Source organism: Manis pentadactyla, chromosome 7 (assembly GCF_030020395.1).
Source record: "Manis pentadactyla isolate mManPen7 chromosome 7, mManPen7.hap1, whole genome shotgun sequence".
Lineage (NCBI taxonomy): Eukaryota > Metazoa > Chordata > Mammalia > Pholidota > Manidae > Manis > Manis pentadactyla.
Genome location: NC_080025.1, coordinates 147,446,440 through 147,464,435, shown reverse-complemented (window position 1 = coordinate 147,464,435; position 17,996 = coordinate 147,446,440). Strand labels below are relative to the sequence as shown.

Sequence of the window (17,996 nt, the reverse complement as noted above, 5' to 3'; positions counted from 1 at the left end):
GAGCAGCAGGCAGCCACAGGGGCACAGTGGGCTGAGATGGCGGCCGCAGCAGAGACCCCAGAAGGACTCCCTGCCACCACGTGTCCAAGCGTCGTTTCTGTCCCCACTGGCTGTCCCTCCCCCTGGTGGTGTCGGGACAGTTGCCAGTAAATCCCCAGTGGTGTTCCAGGCAAGTCTGAGCATTTGCGTCCAGCAGGCCAGACGTCAGAGGCAGAGCTGCAAAGGCTGTTGTCTGTCTGTGACCGGCTCTGCTGCAGGCAGGAGAGTGTCAGGGGCAGGCACACGCTGTGGGTGCCCCGCTCAGCCGCCTGTTCAAGGACCTGCCCGTCTTTGTAGATGTCAAAAGCTGAAGGCTTTGGCAGGGCAGCCATGTGAGGCCGGAGAGGGGCGACGCCTGCTGTGGACCCCCAGGCCTTCTCGTCACAGGCCCTCAGCCCCTCTTCTTGCTGTCGCCGAATCGCGCAGGTGTCCAACGACTACCAGAAACAAGGACTCCCGGGGCACAGGAGGGAGCTGTCTTCCGCTCGGTAGGAAGGCATTTTGAGTGAGTAGGACAGTTGGCAGTCACACCAACAGCGATGTCTGCGGCGGCGCGACCGCACTGCAGCGAGCCGGCCATCCCGCTCCCCCTCCGGCCACAGGAATCAGAACGGGCAGTGCTGGCGGCGAAGCTGAGCCTGCTCCTCACACAGAGGCACCATCTCCGGGAGGACGGGGAGCCGCCTCCAGGCCGCGGAACAGGCCACGGACACCGCGGCTCCCGTCGGAGGGGAGTACGTGGACCACCAAGCGTGTGGCTACCGAAGAAAGTGGTGGAGGACAGGCTGAGAAACGCGGTCGTCTCTCACTCGGCTTACCTCCTCTACCCCAGGACCTCCACCGTCCCCCTGGCGCGTACACGGGAGCCCTCACTTGCAGGGAAGGCCTTCTCCGCCACCCTGTTTTCCCCCACAGAGCCACTGCCTCTCTGGCCGCTGTGCTGTGGAGTCCGGGGCGAGCCGGTCACGCATGTCCTCCCCACAGCTGCCCGAGCGCGTGTCCTCCTGCTGTTGGGAGGCCTCAGGATAACTCAGGCTCCGTGGCCTCGGGAATGTGCTGTGCCATTATTATGCACCAGGGCCTTGTCCTAGATTGATCGATCAAGCGACTGAGCACCTCACTGGCAGGGCACCCCAGGGATGCAGATGGGACTGAGTCGCTGGTGAAAAGAATCCTCCAGAAAAGCTCCGAAGCAGAGCTCCGCAGTGTACAGGGTGGGCAGTGGGCTGCTGCGGCATGGGTGCCGACCGCCACCTGCAGGACCCCCCGGCCCCACATTACTCCATGCAAGCCCACGACGCTCCCTGGGAGAAGTTATTAGCTTCATCTTACAAATCGGGGAAGTTTGGTGAAGGTGGTGATGTGCCCAGGTCCACAGCCAGCAGGGGAAGAATTGGGCTGAGCCTCTGTGAGCCCCTCCAGGGTCCTTTCTCTGAGCAAAAGCACCTGCCCCATGCCAGGGTCTGGGCCTGGGGGCTGAGGCAGACGTGGCCTTGGTGCCTCTTCTGTCCAGAGCAGCCGCTTGGCAGAGCCCCAGCGAACCTGGCCAGGCTCTGGGGCCCTCTGCGAGCTCACCGCTGCCAAGTCGCCTCATCTCGTCGGGCTCCTCTGCCCGGCTGGGGAAGGAGGGCGATAGCATCTGCCCAGAGGATACACCGCCGCTCGTGTCCTATTGCCTGTAAATGGATGAAAGGCCCCGTGCGAGTTCAAAGGCTCCAGAACTGTATAATTACTCTTAAGCAAAACACTTTTTAGAAGCCCTGAATTAGCTTTCTCTCTGAAATGCATATTTCTTCTCAGATGTGTGCTTTCTGTATAATAGGAAATTGGAAGTTGGCATTTGCACTGGTAGCAAACACGGGCCCCTCCAGGGATCCTGTAAGTTGGCTCAAATCTTCTGGAAAATCAACAACAAAGCCACAACCTGCATACGTGGGCTTTCTGGTTCATGTGGCCCCATCCCACCTGCATTTGTAGGATCTGCTTCTTAAGAGCCCAGAGTTTAGAAATGAGGTATAATTGAAACTCATGATGGAGCCCAGAATAAGCATGTCGTGCCTGTGTCCTTTACTCTCAGCTGAGCAACCAGGGCTGTGGCTGGAGGGTCACCTTCCTGAGGCCTCGCCAGCCCTCGGCCAAGGAAGGGTCTGGGGTCTCAAAAAGGGCAACCTCGGCACTTGCAACACGTGCCTGTTCTCCACCCACAAATGACAGACAGGAGAAGAACCACGGACCAACAGAACTTTTCTTTGGGGTAAAACGCCTGTTAGGGATAATTTCATTCAACACCTCCCTCCCACTCCAGTTTTACTAATGGAAGCAAAATTGTTGAGAATCTACTGAAAAAACCAGCTTTTCCATCAGGTGGAGTTACCGGCTTAGCACCAATCTCCTCGTGTGTGTCCCCGTGACCCATCAGAGCCTCTGATCATGTGTCTAGCAGGGGGAACAAAATACAGACAAACCCTTGCCCTTACCCTGAGTCAGGGTCATATGGGGAGAAGGCAAAGAAATAAACGTGTAAGGCAGAGCTGCCGAAGGCGGGGAAACGGGCAGGTCCCACCTGCCGACTGTTTGGTCACGCTCCTTCCTTGCTGCTCATTCCTGGTCTGTCTGTGTAAACTCTGCTCCCATGTCCCTTGCCTCTCTGGGCACAGGGGCGGGGACACAGGGACATAGGGGGTGACTGTTTTCCCGGAGTGGGACCGCCGAAGCCCCAGCAAACAAGCCGGGGGGAGCTCCAGGCCCGCGGCGAGGCAGCGCCCTGCTCCCAAGCACACACTGTCTCTGCCCATCCTGTCTTCACACCTTCGGTTTCCTTCAGTCATTTCAGTCTTTGGTTGGCCGCAAAGAGGCCGAGGGCACCCCGCTGGCCCACCACACGGCCTGTCCTCCCGCTGGCAGACGCTGTGCTGGGGACAGGCCCCTCCCACGGGGGTGGCTCTCTGAGGCCGGAAGTGCGCGAGGAGGCAGGGGTGAGGGTGGGTGGGGGCATCGATGGGTTCCTGGGACGAGGGAAGGCTCTGGAAGGAAAGCCACTGGAAGTGGGCCTTGAAGAAAGAACTGAAGCTTTCCAGGTGGGCGAGTAAGGCTGGACCTGGCCCAGGTAGGGGCACCTGGGGGCATTCAGTACTGCTGGGCAGTGTGGGCGACACGGGTCAGAGGCCGGCTTCCCTAGGAAGCAGGTGGAGAAAACCCACATCTGGAAATGGAGACACACAGGGAGGCAGTGTCCCGGGAGCTCCGGGCAGAGCGAACATGGCGGAAGGGGCGTGAGGTGGGCCATCTGCACCCAAAGGTTGGATTAGATGCACCCGCAGAGACCGGCTGAGGCTCTTGCAGACAGGCAGCTGCCAGGGCTCCAGTGGACGCCTGAGGTGGAGTATGCATTTTGTGGGGTGAGGCAGGATTTGCTGCGTTTGCGTGAGACAGCAGCAGGGCAGGCTGGGGGGCAGGCGGGTGCGCTAGGGCTGTAGCGGGGCAGGCTGATGCCATAGGGCATCAGTGGGGCAGGCTAGAGCCCCAGGGTGGCAGTGGGGGGCAGGCTGGCACCTTAGGGACAACAGCCTTCAGAACTTGAGGGCAACTGAGCCCTGAACGTCTGTGTGTGAGGCACAGGAAGGCCACTGTGGGACCGTGGGGGGGGGGCGGGTTGGATGCAGCCTTCGACCTACCCCAGTCCACAGTCCTTGGGCCACATCCCAGAAGGCCAAGGTAAGAATTTGGGACATTCAGCTTTGATTAGTGACAGTTACTATTTGCTGACTGTTTTCTCTGTTTGGACCTTACCTAAACCCTTGTGGTGAAGATGAGAGTGACGTGGCAGCATTTCGGAGCGGGGCAGGGCGTCTGCACGCTTAGAAGCATTTCTCATGCATCTGTTCATTTTATGGGGCACCTCATATTATCCCTATTTTTCAGGTTGCAAAGCCACAGCTCAGATTGATTAAAGACCCTCACACTACCCCTCACCCAAAGGTGACTGAGCCAGGGTTCAAGCCCAGGCTGTCTGAAGGCAGAGCTGGCCCGCGCCCAGTACGCCCCAGGGCTGGTGTGTCCTGTGTCCTCCTGTATGGCAGCACATTGTACCGTGCCATCTGCATGTAGTACCCCCGGTCCCACACCGCCTTACAGGTGGGCATTTCACCCCACGCTTGCAGGCTGGCCGACTGGGGCCCTGCCGACAAGACATCGCAGTGCTCAGTGAAGAGCTGCAGGACCCGGGTTCTGCCAGCCCCAACCTGGAGCAGGGGGGCCTCCCACTCTGGGGTCCTCTCAGACACTGTGGGAACCAGTGACGACCTCTAGCTGGGAGTGAAATTTCAGAGGAACTTTGGAAGTCCTTATCTATCTGCAGTGTGCTGAGAAGACACACCCCTCCCACCTCCCGAATGGCTTCGAGGTCCACCAGCACCACTAATGGGAAACAGAGACAGACTCCATTCCTCCGGCCCCATAGCTCCGGGTCAAAGGGCCCTATACCCGGATCGAATGAAAAGGTCCCGCAGCAGCCCTCAGACTAGTGTTAGTAGTGTTGGCATAGTAACAATCTCTGCGAACAACAGAAATAGTGATGATGACAGTTTGCAAACGATGTTTTGTTTGCTCCGTCTCCTTCCACCTCAGGGTATCAAAGTACCTTGAAGATGTTAATTAAACCCTGGGAAATAAATATCATGCCTATGTCAGGAAGGGGGAAACTGAGGTATGAGGACAGGTGCTTTGTGATGGACCACCCAGTGGAAAAGCCAAAAGGAGAGGTGATTTTTCCCCCAAATGCTGCAATTTCTTCAAAAGTCTTGGCTCGGAATACCTGTATTAAGCTCCTGTAAGCATCTGTTCTGGGTCTAGTACAGTAGCAGGTTATGTGAGCAGATAGGTCATGTAATCAAGTAAGTATCTGGGCATGTGCCTCCTGTCCTCTGATTGAAGGAAGATAGGTATGTACATCCAACAGATGATGCACAAATATCTGATCACTATTCAAAGCTATTATCGACAAAGTGAGAGAGTCAGACTCCATGGGGCAGATGCAGAGAGGTGGCCTGTCCGACAGGGCAGAATTTGGGTGGGGAGATAAGGGCTACTCAGGGAAAGAGTAGAATAAGCCTGGCATATGGGAGACACTAGATAAACAGGCTTGACTGGAGGAGTGTGCGCACCGGGCACCGAGCAAGCAGCGGTGGGCTCGATGGGTGATGTCAGGCCGGAAGTTCCGGACTCTGAGCTAAGAATTCAGGACTTGATGCAGCAGGTCGCGCACCCGTGGTGGCTTCCTGAGGCTCAGAAGGGGTGAGTGGTCGAGGGCCGGGGTATGGCCCACCCCCTAGGTAGTAGGTGCATCAGATGGCTATGTTTACCTCTGAAACTAACACAATATTATATGTCAATTATTCTTCAGTTAAAAAGTGCCTTAACACCCAGAGTGAGTCTGCTTTTTTATTTCACCACGCATCTGCAGTTCTAAACAATTCAGTCATTAGATGGAATTCTAAACATTCACTCTAGTGCCAATGACTGAAACAACCCCTCACTGGAAAAAGATCTTTTGTTCTGAATGATTGTTGCATTTACTGCTGACTTTTAATAATATATATATAAGCATCAAGTGAGCACATTTTCATCATTTGTTTTTTATTAAGCATTTTATCTACATAGGTGTCAATTTGGAGAATGTCTGTTAGACGCGGCTCATGCGCTCATTGAGAGGAAGTCTGCAGTGGTTCGGGGTTGTCTGTGCCCACCTTGGGTGAGCCCCACCTCTCCAGTCCCTGCCTCCAAGTAGTTGATTCAAACAGTCCTCATGGCAAAGGCACAGAATGAGCTTCTGCATTTCTATGTGACCACTTGCAGTTTTTAATTTGTATTTAAAATTTAAAACAGTGAAACAGATTGCAAGCTTTGGAGGTATAAAATTTTTGTTGGGCAAGCACAAATTTTCATACATGAAATACTTCACTGAATTTGAATAATATCTTGAAAATTGAAATTTATTCTTTTTAAAACATTGCTTACTTTGACTGTAAAGAACAAATAAAAACTAATCACTGTTGTTGATTGTTATGTGACTATTACCAGAATAGTTTGTGCACAGAGGAGGGAGGTGTTAGACACGATCCACTCTGGGGGTCGTGGTAGCCAAAGTGTGCCCCTGGCGGGTGAGTGATGGGCAGAGGGGGAGGTGGAGAGGATGTGGCCTTCACCAGGGGTGGGTGGGTTGATGGCAGCAAGCTCAAGGTGCCAAGGAGTCAGGAAGGGGTAACCCAGTTTGCTTTATTGATAAGAGGTATCCAGAGACAGCTAAGGGGAAGGGAAGGCTTGGCTTTGCTCTCCTGGGTACAGTCAGGCAGTTATATTCTGAAAGGCCTTGTTCCATAAGCCGCCTACTTTCTTTCGGCGCCCTCCACTGTGCCCCAGATTCTTCGGCTGTGATTCCTCATGGTGTCTGCCTTCTCTGTAGTTCACCAAACCCTTCTCCGTGTGTTTGGTACCTGCCATGTGCTATTCCGTCCAATGAGTGGAAAAGAGAAATACGACATTGCACGGGCTGGTAGGAATTTAAGGTCTGGTTGGGAGAGAAGTTTTGGGTGCCAAACAGCTCAGGCAAAGTCAGGGCTGGGTGTCAGAAGGCGCTTCTCAGACTGTAGGTCTGGGAGGCTGAAGCGAAGGTCAGCTCTGGGCTGGGTCCTGCGGAAAGGGTGCATTTGGAAAGGAGCAGAGAGGAGCCGCAGGCAGCAGGGGCTCGGATGCAGGTTAACATCACAGCCTCTGAAAAGGCAGCACCGATACTCAAGAGCCCACGCACCCTGATCACACAGGTGCTCTTTCTCAGAGGAGCCCTTTCAAAAGACGACCCCAAAGTGCCTGCAAGGCCAGGAAACAGAGATTTGAGGAGGGACGCATGTAAGAAGGTGTGAGACAAGCACACGGGTCCCAGGAGCCCTGGTCAGCCTTCCTCCGCTGCACCCCCCGCCTCTCAGGGACCGGTGAGCTCCCCGCCTCTCCCAGCCCACACCAGTGTGGTGGCGAGGGACGGCAGGCAGCTGTGCGGAATGACTGGAGGCAGAAACCACGGTGGGAGCAAGCCTGGGCTGCCCTTTTGTTTGGAGCCATCCAAACCACACCCCGGGTTCTGCCAGGGTCCCGGGAGCCCTCAAGGAGCTCGGAGCCGGGTCCTGGGGGTGTCAGCAAGAGCACAGCTCCGTGGAGTCATTTAGGCCTTCTCACTTGTAAAACTCAGAGATCCCACGGTTGGGGGCCAGACCGAGCAGCACCCCCTGTGGGTGCCCACCTGTCTCCTCTCCTCCGCCAGCTCTTGCCGGCTCCTCCCTCCTCAGGCCATCTCCTTCCCACCCAGCAAACGGCCGCGGCCGCGGGGCTCAGCTCATCTCCCCCCACAGGCGGGCTCTCTGCACTTTGCATCAGAGCGCCCAGGACCACAGGGAAAGGCGGGCGAAGGAGATCCGGGGGCCGGAGGGTCTGCCAGCTTGGGAGGGAGTTTTGCCCAGGCCCCTGCCGCCACATGCACACGCACACGTGTGTGCAGTTGGCCGTCCACTCCGCCACCCCAGGAGGCCTTAGCAAACGGCGCATCCCCGCGCCGGGAGGCAGCCCTCACGCCCACACCTGGGAAGAGCCGGAACCCCCCAGGGCGTCTGTGCCCCCCGCGTGCTGGAGGCCCTCGAGCAGGCCAGAGACAAGCCCTCCCGCTCACTCCGTCGGATGCGCGGCTGCTCCCCTCAGCCAGCTTGCCGACGGCTTGTCTTTCCATTTTACTAAGCGGTTGCTGCAGGTTGTCAGCAGCAGCCCGTCGATACCGAAGGCCCGTTTCAGAGCCAAACGCTGTGCTGTTTAGAGTTGTTTTAAAACGATCGAAGGAGCGCAGATCACGGCACTCGCGCTCGGACCTGGGGCCCAGGATCAGAGGCGGCGGCGGTGTGGCCACACGGGGGCTGCGGGCCTGCCAGGACAGGGAGGCAGCGGGAGTGTGTCGCCTCGCCCAGCTGAGGCTGCAGCCCTCTGGGCCTGAGGCTCAGCTGCGGACTGTGACACCACAGGGTGTTTCATGCCCGATCCTGACATTTGGCTTCCCCCACAGAAAGGAAGGCAGGGAACAGTCCTTTCCCAGGGAAGCTGAGGCCCAGCACGAGGCTGGAGCTCAGGTGCCCCCACACTGGCGGCCACACAGGGCCCCTCAGTTACAGTTCTGAGGTCACACGCCTGGAGTCCGGGAGAGAAGAGCTGGCCTGGGAGGTGCTGACCGGAGTGGCCATCCTTCGGCATCTCCGAGAGCGCGACGGCGTGCCTCACGGCCTGAGGGCGGAGGGATCTACGTGTCGGATGCCCTGCACTCCCCCCTCCCTTAGGCACCATTAACATCACCGCTGGCGGTGCTGACATGGCAACAGTGCCAAGTGACACTTGTCTATGGCGCATGTAAATTCGCAGAGCTCTTCCCTTGAAGATCTCGATGGCAGGGAGCCAATGAGCACAAGGGCAGGAACGTCCCCCAGCTGGCAATGATCCGTGCCCAGGGGTGAGCATGGGGAGGGGCGCCCCGTGCCCAGCCACTGTCCCTGCGAGCCCGTGGCTCCTGTGCTGCAGCCACAGTCCATGAAGCCCTGCTGGGGGCCCACGGGCAGCGACTGTTCACGGTCTAATGAGGGCCTTGCACGTGGTAGACCCTCAATAAATATGTACAAACGGGGTAAGCAAATAAATAAATGTACAAACTAATCCCCACCCATTCTGGGGCTGGACCGCAGAAGCCAGGAGGCTTGCAGGCATGCAGTGGGCACGTGGGTGCTGGGCAGGGATGAAGACTTGAGTCCCGGGCCTGGTGCTGGGCAGAAGTGCCCTAACTCCTCATGTTTCTCCCAAGACCTTCTCACCTACCCATCCTCCTATCTCCCAGTACAGTCATGGGGTCACAGACATGATTTTAAAATCAGAGACTTCTCTGGAGCAGTAGGCATAACAAAGGGCACCGGTGAAGTCGGGCACTGGAGGCACCTGGTCCTCAGAGTTACCCACCCGGGACTCTACCTGCCAGTTCAAGTGATCACTAAGGGACATCCTGCTCTTGCTCTAGATGCACATCCAGGAAGGAAACTCTAAGTGGCTACATCTATCAGCCACGTGGCAATACCAATTAATACAGAGATATTTAGACACGTGTGACATCTACTATTGCTAAAGGTTTTTCAAAAAGCATAGTTTTTTATAACAAAACCCCTAAATCCACCCTGTGATGAGCCCAGTGGTTCCTGAAGCAGGAAGTTCTCATGAAAATGTACGTGTGGACTATGGCAGCTTTCCTCTGACCCCATCTTCAGATACCATAGGCAGGAAATAAAGGGTTTTGGCCACGGGACCAGACTCGATGGCTCGAGCTGGGTGCCCAGCTTCCTAATCTCTGTCCAAAGGCGGGGGAGCCCCGTACGGAAGCTGACCTCCCGTGCACTGTGTGGGGGGCCACCCAGGATGCCTCCCGCCCCACCGCCAGCACCACCAGCCCCTCACCACAGTGGACTTCTGAGAGGCGAGCCACCTGTACCTCCTCCCCGAGCACCTTCCGCATGCAGGCTGTCCCCCCCTGCAATCTCAGTAGACCCTGCCGTCCACCAGGCCCTTGTTGCAACCACCGGCAGCCCTGGGCGCGAGCCTGGTAGGAAGCTGCTCAGATGCACAGATTAGGAGGCCGGCCAGCGCTGAACTCACGTCTCACGCCCAAATCCTTTCCTAAGACGGGAGGGGCACACTGCCTGCTCCTGGCTGCTCCACAAGCCGTGTCTGTGGGCAGCCGCCCACCTGAGACCACCAGTGTCCTTCCTGACATCCTGTCACCGCTGCCAGGTGTGCCCTCCAACACCATGCCTGGACCAGACCTTCCCAGCGGCTGCTCCTCCCCAGCCGGGTCCTCCTGGAGTGCCTGTGCACTGCCCAAGGTCACCGCCCAAGGTCACCGCCAGTCTCCTGACACTCCTGTAGTCCTTGCTGGCTTCCGTCTCCTACTATGGGCAGCAGATGGGCCATGCTCTTCGTGTCCTCCGCTCCCCTGCCCAGCACGGTTGGCTTTTGGCTTTCAGGTCTGAGGCCTGACGTCCAAGGGCGCTGGCTGGGTGGGTGAGTGTGCCACGGGGGTCAGCACGACCATGTCGCCATGACTCACCTGTCAGGGAGATGTGTCCCCAGAGCGCGTCTCCGCATGCCCTTGTTTCTCCCTGCTGCCCCCCACTGTGTATTTGAACCATCTGGTGAACAGTAGGTCCCAGAAGTAGTCACAGTCTTATTTCCAGAGCTGGGGTAGGCTGCCTGTGGGGTGCCAAGGGGCACCGGGAAGGCATCCCCGTGCCCCAGGCTTGGGTGCATCTGAAAGGTCTCTGGGCTAAGGCCACGCAAATCCTCTGACCAAATGAAAACGTTCCCAAGGGAGGGAGCTCCTTAGGCTGTCAGCAGACCAGCCCTGGCGGGGAGAGGAGAGGATCGCGACGATCCCGAGGAAGCAGCCCTGCCTGAGGAGGACATGGGGGGCTACAGCGGTGGGCATCGGGGTCCCTGGGCCAGGGGCCTGCAAAGACAGAGCACAGTGGGAGGAGGCAGCAGCCAGAGACAGTCCCCCCGCCCCAGGCTGGCCAGACCTGCCAGGAGCGTGGGGCAAATTGCTTTGCAGGGAGCCCAAATTAAGCCGACATTAGAGTTTCTGCTCTCAACAAATCAGTTGATTTCCCCTCTGTTTAAATCAATCAGAGACACCCACAAATGGCAATCTGCAAGCCTCCCCGTGTGTCTGGCCTCCGTCTGGCTTTCTGCCCGGCACTCACTCATCTGCATCCTAATGCGGCAGTTCAGCGTCCGTGGGCGCCGCTCTGATCTCTAGTCTGTTATCCTGCACACGCTGTGGCCGGGGGCCCTGCCAGGGCCCGGGCAGCACACTTTTGGTGTCTCTCATCTCCTCACCTCTGTCTCACCAGCTTCAGTGTGGCCATCCAGGCACACAGGCCAGGAACAGAAGAGGGAAAGACGGCGGCCACAGTTCCTCATTTGTCTCCATGGGATGCAAATCAAAGACCTTTCAGTGGCGAGGGACTGGGGACAGCCTGGTCCATCCCATGATACCCAGGCCAACAACTGCAAATCTGTGCTGTCCTCACCCGCGCTGTCCTCACCTGCATTGTCCTCACCCTCACTGTTCACACCTGCAATGTCCTCACCTGCACTGTCTTCACCCGCACTGTGTCCACACCTGCACTTTTCACGTCTTCACCACGTGTCCACATCATGTGTCCACACCTACATTGTGCAGAGTGCGGAGGGGCTGCAGGTGATGACCCTGGGGGCTGCAGGCGATGACCCTGGGCCCACCCTTGAGGAGCTCAGTCTTCTTAAAGGTATTAAAATTACCTGTTATCAACCCTGCCTCCTGGAATTTTTTATGATCTGTATACTAAGAATGGTTTTTGTATTTTTAAATGTTTGAAAAAAATCAAAAGAAGACAGATATTCATAACACATGAAAATTACATGAAATTCAATGTTTAGGGTCCCAAATGAAGTGTAGCTGTTACACGGCCCTGGGTGGTGTCTGGCTGCTGGGCCCTGAGGTGGCAGAGGGGAGCTGCTCAGAGGCAGTACGTGCCCGGAGCCTAGTCATTTATTGCTGTGCCCTTTCCAGAGAAGTTTGCAGACCCCTAACCTGAACTCTCAATTTCTGAAGGTTGGGTTCGCGATTGTTTCCAGCCAGCACTGTGCTTCCCCAGGACTGGGCACCCGGGGCATTTTTAATAGGAAGGATGAATGAATACCAAAACTCTTTAACTGAACAAATCTTAACTTTTTAATGACTCTTCTCTTTAGGAGAGTTTTATATGCTAGGGGATTCTTGCCCATTTGCAGGCTTTTTTCCCTCAATTCATTTTAAGATTATTTCCCTTCAGTTATTTCATGACTGAGAGTTCCGGGACATTCCCTTCTCCTCTGGGAAGCCGCCCTTGATTTTCCTCTTTCGTGGCTCTCTCTGCTCCATTTCCAGGGTCTCTCTGTCCCCCAGCTCTGCACTGTCGTCAGTGCCTTGGATTTCCACACAGAGCCTGGCTGCGGAAGATCCTCTGCAAACATCGCTGTACAGATTGACTTTTAAGAACATTTTTTATTTGTGCCACCCTAAGCTCCGCATCTCCTAGGGCGGGACCCGGGCAGGCCCGTGTGACGTGTGCCAGCGTCCCTTCCTACCCTCCCTGTTGAAGGGCCCGCGTCGCTCAGCACCGCGGACATGATGGGGCTGGACCAGCGCTCCCTGGGCGGCTCTCCTGCGTCCTTCCTGTCGGCTCCTACGCTTGGCCATTTGTCCTGCCCCAGGGTTGTACCCTGTTATCTAATTTAGATGTCTCTCTAGACGGAGATCTAAACATCTGTGTGCAGCTCACAGCTGGACTCTGTGGAAACAGATGGTGACATGGTGTGCTTGGCATCCCCAAATGTACAGTGCGGCACGTGAGTGAGTGGGGTCCCCGGGTAGGGTGAGCAGCATGTGAGTGAGCCGGGTCCCAGCGTAGGACGCCAGCAGGTGGAAGTGTGCAGACCTGACCGAGGACACAGAGCTCGTGAACAAGCAACGGCTCATAGCTGACCCTACCGCTTATTCAATACTAGTCCTTAATGGGGATAAAAAATAACAAATTTCTTTGAAATGGAATAAGAATTATGTGGAAAAAAAAGTATGCAAAGTGCAAAATTCCCAGCATTCAGTGGCTGTGTTGTGACTGTCTTCCTTCCCCAAGCTCCTCCGGCAGCAGTGGGGTCGTCTTGCATATCTTACCCTCTATAGCCCAGGGTAGGGTTCTGTGGTTCGAGAACCGCTCTTGAATGACTGTCAGTAACGATTAGTCAGCTATTGCCCAGGATTCTCTTGGTTGGCTGCTCTGAGAAGAATGGACAATGAAAATAGGGTTGTAAGATTTTACTAAACATAGAGCCTCTCAATTTAAATTTGAATTTCAAATCAAAAACAAATAAAATTTAGTGCATGTACCCTGAATTATTTGGGACATACTTACACTAAAACATTTATTCATCATTGATCTGATATTCAGATTTAACTGGACATTCCCTATTTATCTGGAAACCCTGAGTGGAAGGGATTTCAGAATCATATTTACGGGAGAAGAGCGGTTAATGAACAACTATAGGAGGTCTGAATTCTTTCCATCAGAAAGGCCTGGGAGATAACCTTCCAGACTCACTGCCATCCGTAATTCATTATTCCCGAGGGGGATCTGCCTCACCCTGTCGGCCAGGTCCAGAGCATCTAATCGGGAGGTTGTGGGGACGCACCTGAAGCTGGAAGGGCTATGAAGAGGGCTGCACCTGGCATACAGGCTGATTCCCTGCAATTCCGCCAGAAATGAGAAAGAGTAAGATGCTTGATTTTCAAGGCATTTGAAGGTAAATTGAACTAAATTTTAGGAGTCATTTTTCTTCCTCAAATTTGAGACATCTCATCAATATGGTAATAACATTTCTTACTGCAGGTTTGATCTGAACTTAATGTATCTTATCAAAAATTCATGAAGTAAATGTTCTAAGCTTTTGTGTAAGTGTCAGCCTGTTTTCTCTGTGGTTATGCTTTAAGGAGTACTTTCAAAAACCATGTTCTGCTTCTCCCTTATTGACAAATGACACCTCTCTTATTCCTACAGTAGCTCTTAAGGCTTCCTGATCAATCAGCAAAATATTTATTATTATTATTATTTATTTTCCTCATTATTTCTCACACTACTTTGTATTCAGCAAAAGTGCTCAAAGATGCCACCACCAATTAAAAGATAAAGCAAGCCTGAAGAATTCTTTCTTAGTAATAAGTTATCCATTAAATACTGCTGAAGCTGTTCCTGTTGTAAAATGTATGTCAACATAATCTCAAGTACTTTTTATAAAGTACTAGTGGTAAGACATTAAAAATGACAAAAATGCCTTTAATCTATAAAAAAATGTAACCACCTGAGATCATTCGCTGCACAATAAAATAAATATTGCCCAGGTTGGTTTATCCAACTGGCACATACCCGGTGGGCAGGAAGGCAGTCACTTCCTATTGGGTCATCAGTAGCGGCCCATCGTTTCTCCCCCTCTCCCCCCAAGGCAGAGCTCTCTTCTCAGGACTCCTGACACATGAAGGATGTGGCAGCGTATCCACTTTCTTTTGAGAAAAACAAACACACCATGTTTTAGAAGTTGAAATGTATCCATTAATCAGTTAACAATCAGTGTTTTAAACCGCCAGAGAGAGAGAGAAAGAGAGTTGCTAGAGGGCTTTACAGTTTGGAAGTCTTGCTGATCAAGTGCCGATCAGGTACTAAGTCAACAATTATGCAAATACAGTCCTCAGATCAATCAGCATGTCTGTCATTCTGCACACAGGGAACAGGACATACAGAGGTGGACGCAGAGGCAGACAGATCGGGATCATGACCCAAGGATGCCAGGAGGCTGGTCTCTACCCCAGGACTGGTTTCTGAGGAAACCACTGTGCTTTGCTGCCATCACAGATCTTAGGAAGTTTCCTCCCGCTGGGCGGAAGAGCCAACGCTTTCCAGGGACACACTCTCCTGTGGCCACTTTGGGTCTGTGCCTTGAACACCAAAGACCCTTCAATGTGACTGCCGTGCAGGAAAGCTCCTGGTTGAATAGGAACGTCGGTGGGAGCCAATGAATGCAAGGGTTTGTTCCATTTGGGATAAAAATCTGCAAAAATGTCTGAATTTCCTTTTTGTTTTTTTTCTTTGCAAAGAGAATCTAGTGACTAAGATAAAATATCTGATGGAACAGCTTGGGAGCTCTAATATTTTACCATTTTGACCACAAATATGTCAATTTCATGTAATTCCACCTAACCATTTCTATAACACAGGGTCCTAAAGAACTTTGGGTCCCCATCAACAATTCCACCTTTCATGATGACATGTTAGGGAGCGGCTAGTTCAGTACGATGGCCTGAGAAGGTTGTGACTCACCCGAGGCCAGAAGGGGGCACAGCAGCTGAGGGATGCTGCTCCAGGGGAAGGGGGAGAGGGGGTGAGGTTCGCCACATCAGGGAGTCATTCCCTTTGGACAAATGCTTTGTATCAAACGACTTATTTGTCACTTTAGAGCTAGGAAAATACAGTTTGGGCTTCCTATCAGTTGCATTCCCGCTAACCCAGTTTTGGCTGCACCTGGCCCTGGCAGTGACCTGGTGTCATTGTGCTTAGATGCAACCACCCCCGATGTGAGTTGTGGCCCTTACCGGGGAGCCCAGAGGTTCATATAAGCAAATTGACCTCCCCAGAGAATTCTTCCCATGGCATGGAATGAACTCCGTGTCACTCCAATCCCTCTTTTTAATGTCCAACCATGAATCGTTTTTGCATCTTTAGTCTAATTAGGGCATTTAATCCCACTTAATCCTCTGCCCAAGTGCACTGCCCACCCTCTGCCTCCTCCCACCCACTGGACAGTGGCTGTGTGCCTGGAATAGGCCGGAAGGAATTTCCGGTTTTGTTTTCAGTTCTGCTAAGCAAAGTTTTATTCAAAGGGCCTTTAAACATTTTCAGTTTCTTTTGTAGTAGATTTTTCAGTGATTTGCACAAATGCCAGAAAAGTTAACAGGCTGGGTTTCCAACATAATAGAAATGATGAAGATGTATGTTTTCTTTTGGAGCTTCAAGGGCATAAAAATGCACATTTTTCTACTTCTTTAAAACTAAGGAAAAGCCCATATTCATGGAGGGTGGTCAGTCTGTGACCCACACCGCAGCATGAAGTTACATTTTCTCTGGGCCTTTGAAGCTCTTAATGTGCAGCTTGATTGCGCTCCTGATTTCGCTTTTTCTTTTAAGAATTCCGCCCAGAGTGGCCTAGGTGCTGGCCGAGCAGGAGGGACGCGGACGGAGCAGGGGACACCTGACCAGCACAGCTCGCAGGCAGTGCCTCGGCAGCCATCACGCCGGTCCTGACGACCACCCGGTCCCCCAGACCGACGCTCAGCACGCCCGCCGATGCCTCCCCTTCTCTCTGCCTCCCTAAGCCCCATTTGCACCTCATCAATGCCTGGTTCTCTTTGGAACGGCCAGTAACAGGTGAGGACCATCAAGCACATCCCGGTGCCCTCTGCTCCTTGTTTCCACGGCTGCCCCCACAGCCCAGAACCCGTGGCCCCATATAGGCCATGTGAGCTAGTGCGGGGCCTTCAAGGATATTTGCAAAGCTGGCCTGGACCTGCCTGCGCATGTGTGCATGCCTTTGCACAGGTAGGTCCTGATGCCCACTCCTCCCGCTATCCCTCCAGGGACGGCCTGGTTCCCACTTCCTCCCATGGCAGGGATTGCTGGCATCACTGCCTTTGCACTGGGCCTGGACCATCTTGTGGGTCAGTGGTTTTTTCTGATGCCTCATGTTCTGTTTCCCTCATGAGACTGTGCAGCCCTTGGGGAGAAACAGCATTCTTCTCTCAGGCCAAAGCCAAAGGGAATGCTCTGTGAAAAGGCGATGACCAACTGGCTGACTGAATAGGGCACAGGAAAATAAGTGACACCTCTAGGTCACATTTTATTACTGCAAGAAATATCCAGCACATCAGGCTCTCATGACGACCTCCTGGGACCTTACACGGGCCATGGGCAGGGAGACAGAACCCCAGATTCCAAAGCCAATTGGCTGTGCAGGTTGGTACACTATTTTCCAAGAAGTGAAAGGAATCCGAAGCAGCATTAAACCCCACCTCCTTATGTCCAGAAATAGACCTTAAACAAAAGTGTTAGAAATGTGCCCCATATTCTAGAGCACCCCTTTTTGCCATCAATGCATTCATATAGAACATGGTGGCAAAGCCCTCATTTCCTAGAAGACACCAGCCCTCCATGCCTGCAATACTGTTTCAACCACAGCAGAAGCAAGCATCAGAAAAGAGCCCCAAATGGTAAGGTGGGGGAGGAATTGGTGTTCCCCCTAAGTCTGGGGTGCCCCCACCGGGTCGGCCGCGTGGCTGAGCAGGGGCTCTTTCCTGAGCCGGGGAGCCTGGACAGAAAGCCTGTGAAGAAGGTGCATGGCTATGACTTGGCATTCAGCAAGTGTGAGGCGACATGACACGAGTGGGGACGCGGCACCGCAGGAAGCCGGGCCAGGCGGGGACGTACATCGGCTCTTCTGTGGGCTGGATCCGTGATCTTCACCAAGTCAGTCCCCGGGATTATCAAACTCTAGCAGGTCAGCTCTGAAAGTCATCAGGTCTCACATTCTCTGTTTACATATTGAGTCTGTATTTACATGCTGAGAATATCAATATCATACTTAGCATCACAGAAGTTAAGGGGTGAGAGATCTAATTGTGAAATGCTATAGTTCTAAAGCTATGGAAAAACTCTTACAGTATGGGTAAGCAGAGGCATTTCATAAAATCTTAATTTTGTGTGAAAAAATTTGTGATCAGGATGGATGAGTTAATGGAATTCACTTGATTCTCCAGATTCCCTGCAGCCTAGAAAATCACTATTTCACATATATTAAAAAATTGCTTTTTATATGACATTATTTCAAGTCTGTGATATTTTGTCTGCAATTTATTCTAATTTACTTTAAACTATTCCAATCGTCCACTGACACAGCAAGATATGTCTTCGACATAAAGAGATCCAGTGTTTATACAAAATGTGCCTTGCCGGAAAATTGATGCACACGCTAGAAAGCTGTTACATTTTGAACAGCACTTTTGTTTTAGTTGAGTCTCTAAGCTGATTAGTGAGGATGGCGGGACTTTAATTGGGGTCTCCATTTTCTTTTAGTCTTTGGAAGACACCAATTTTTTTCACCCCACGTAGTTAATCATGGAAATCTTCTCAGGGAGAGTTTTGTTCTTGCTTTATTCATAGTGAGAATTATCCGGTCTGGTCGAGGCAGGTTAGCATTCAGTACAAAAGATATCT

At 53.2% G+C, this 17,996-nt stretch overlaps 1 protein-coding gene across 1 annotated transcript in view; it reads left to right on the top strand.

The window, feature by feature from the left end:
* Window positions 1–15,733, top strand: part of LOC130684355 (proline-rich protein 2-like) — a 313,671-nt gene extending 297,938 nt beyond the window's left edge. Inside the window, exon 6 of the mRNA XM_057504990.1 lies at window positions 14,458–15,733. The gene's annotated coding sequence lies outside the window, so the exon portion shown is untranslated. The remainder of the gene's footprint in view (window positions 1–14,457) is intronic.
* The last annotated feature ends 2,263 nt before the right edge of the window (window positions 15,734–17,996 follow it).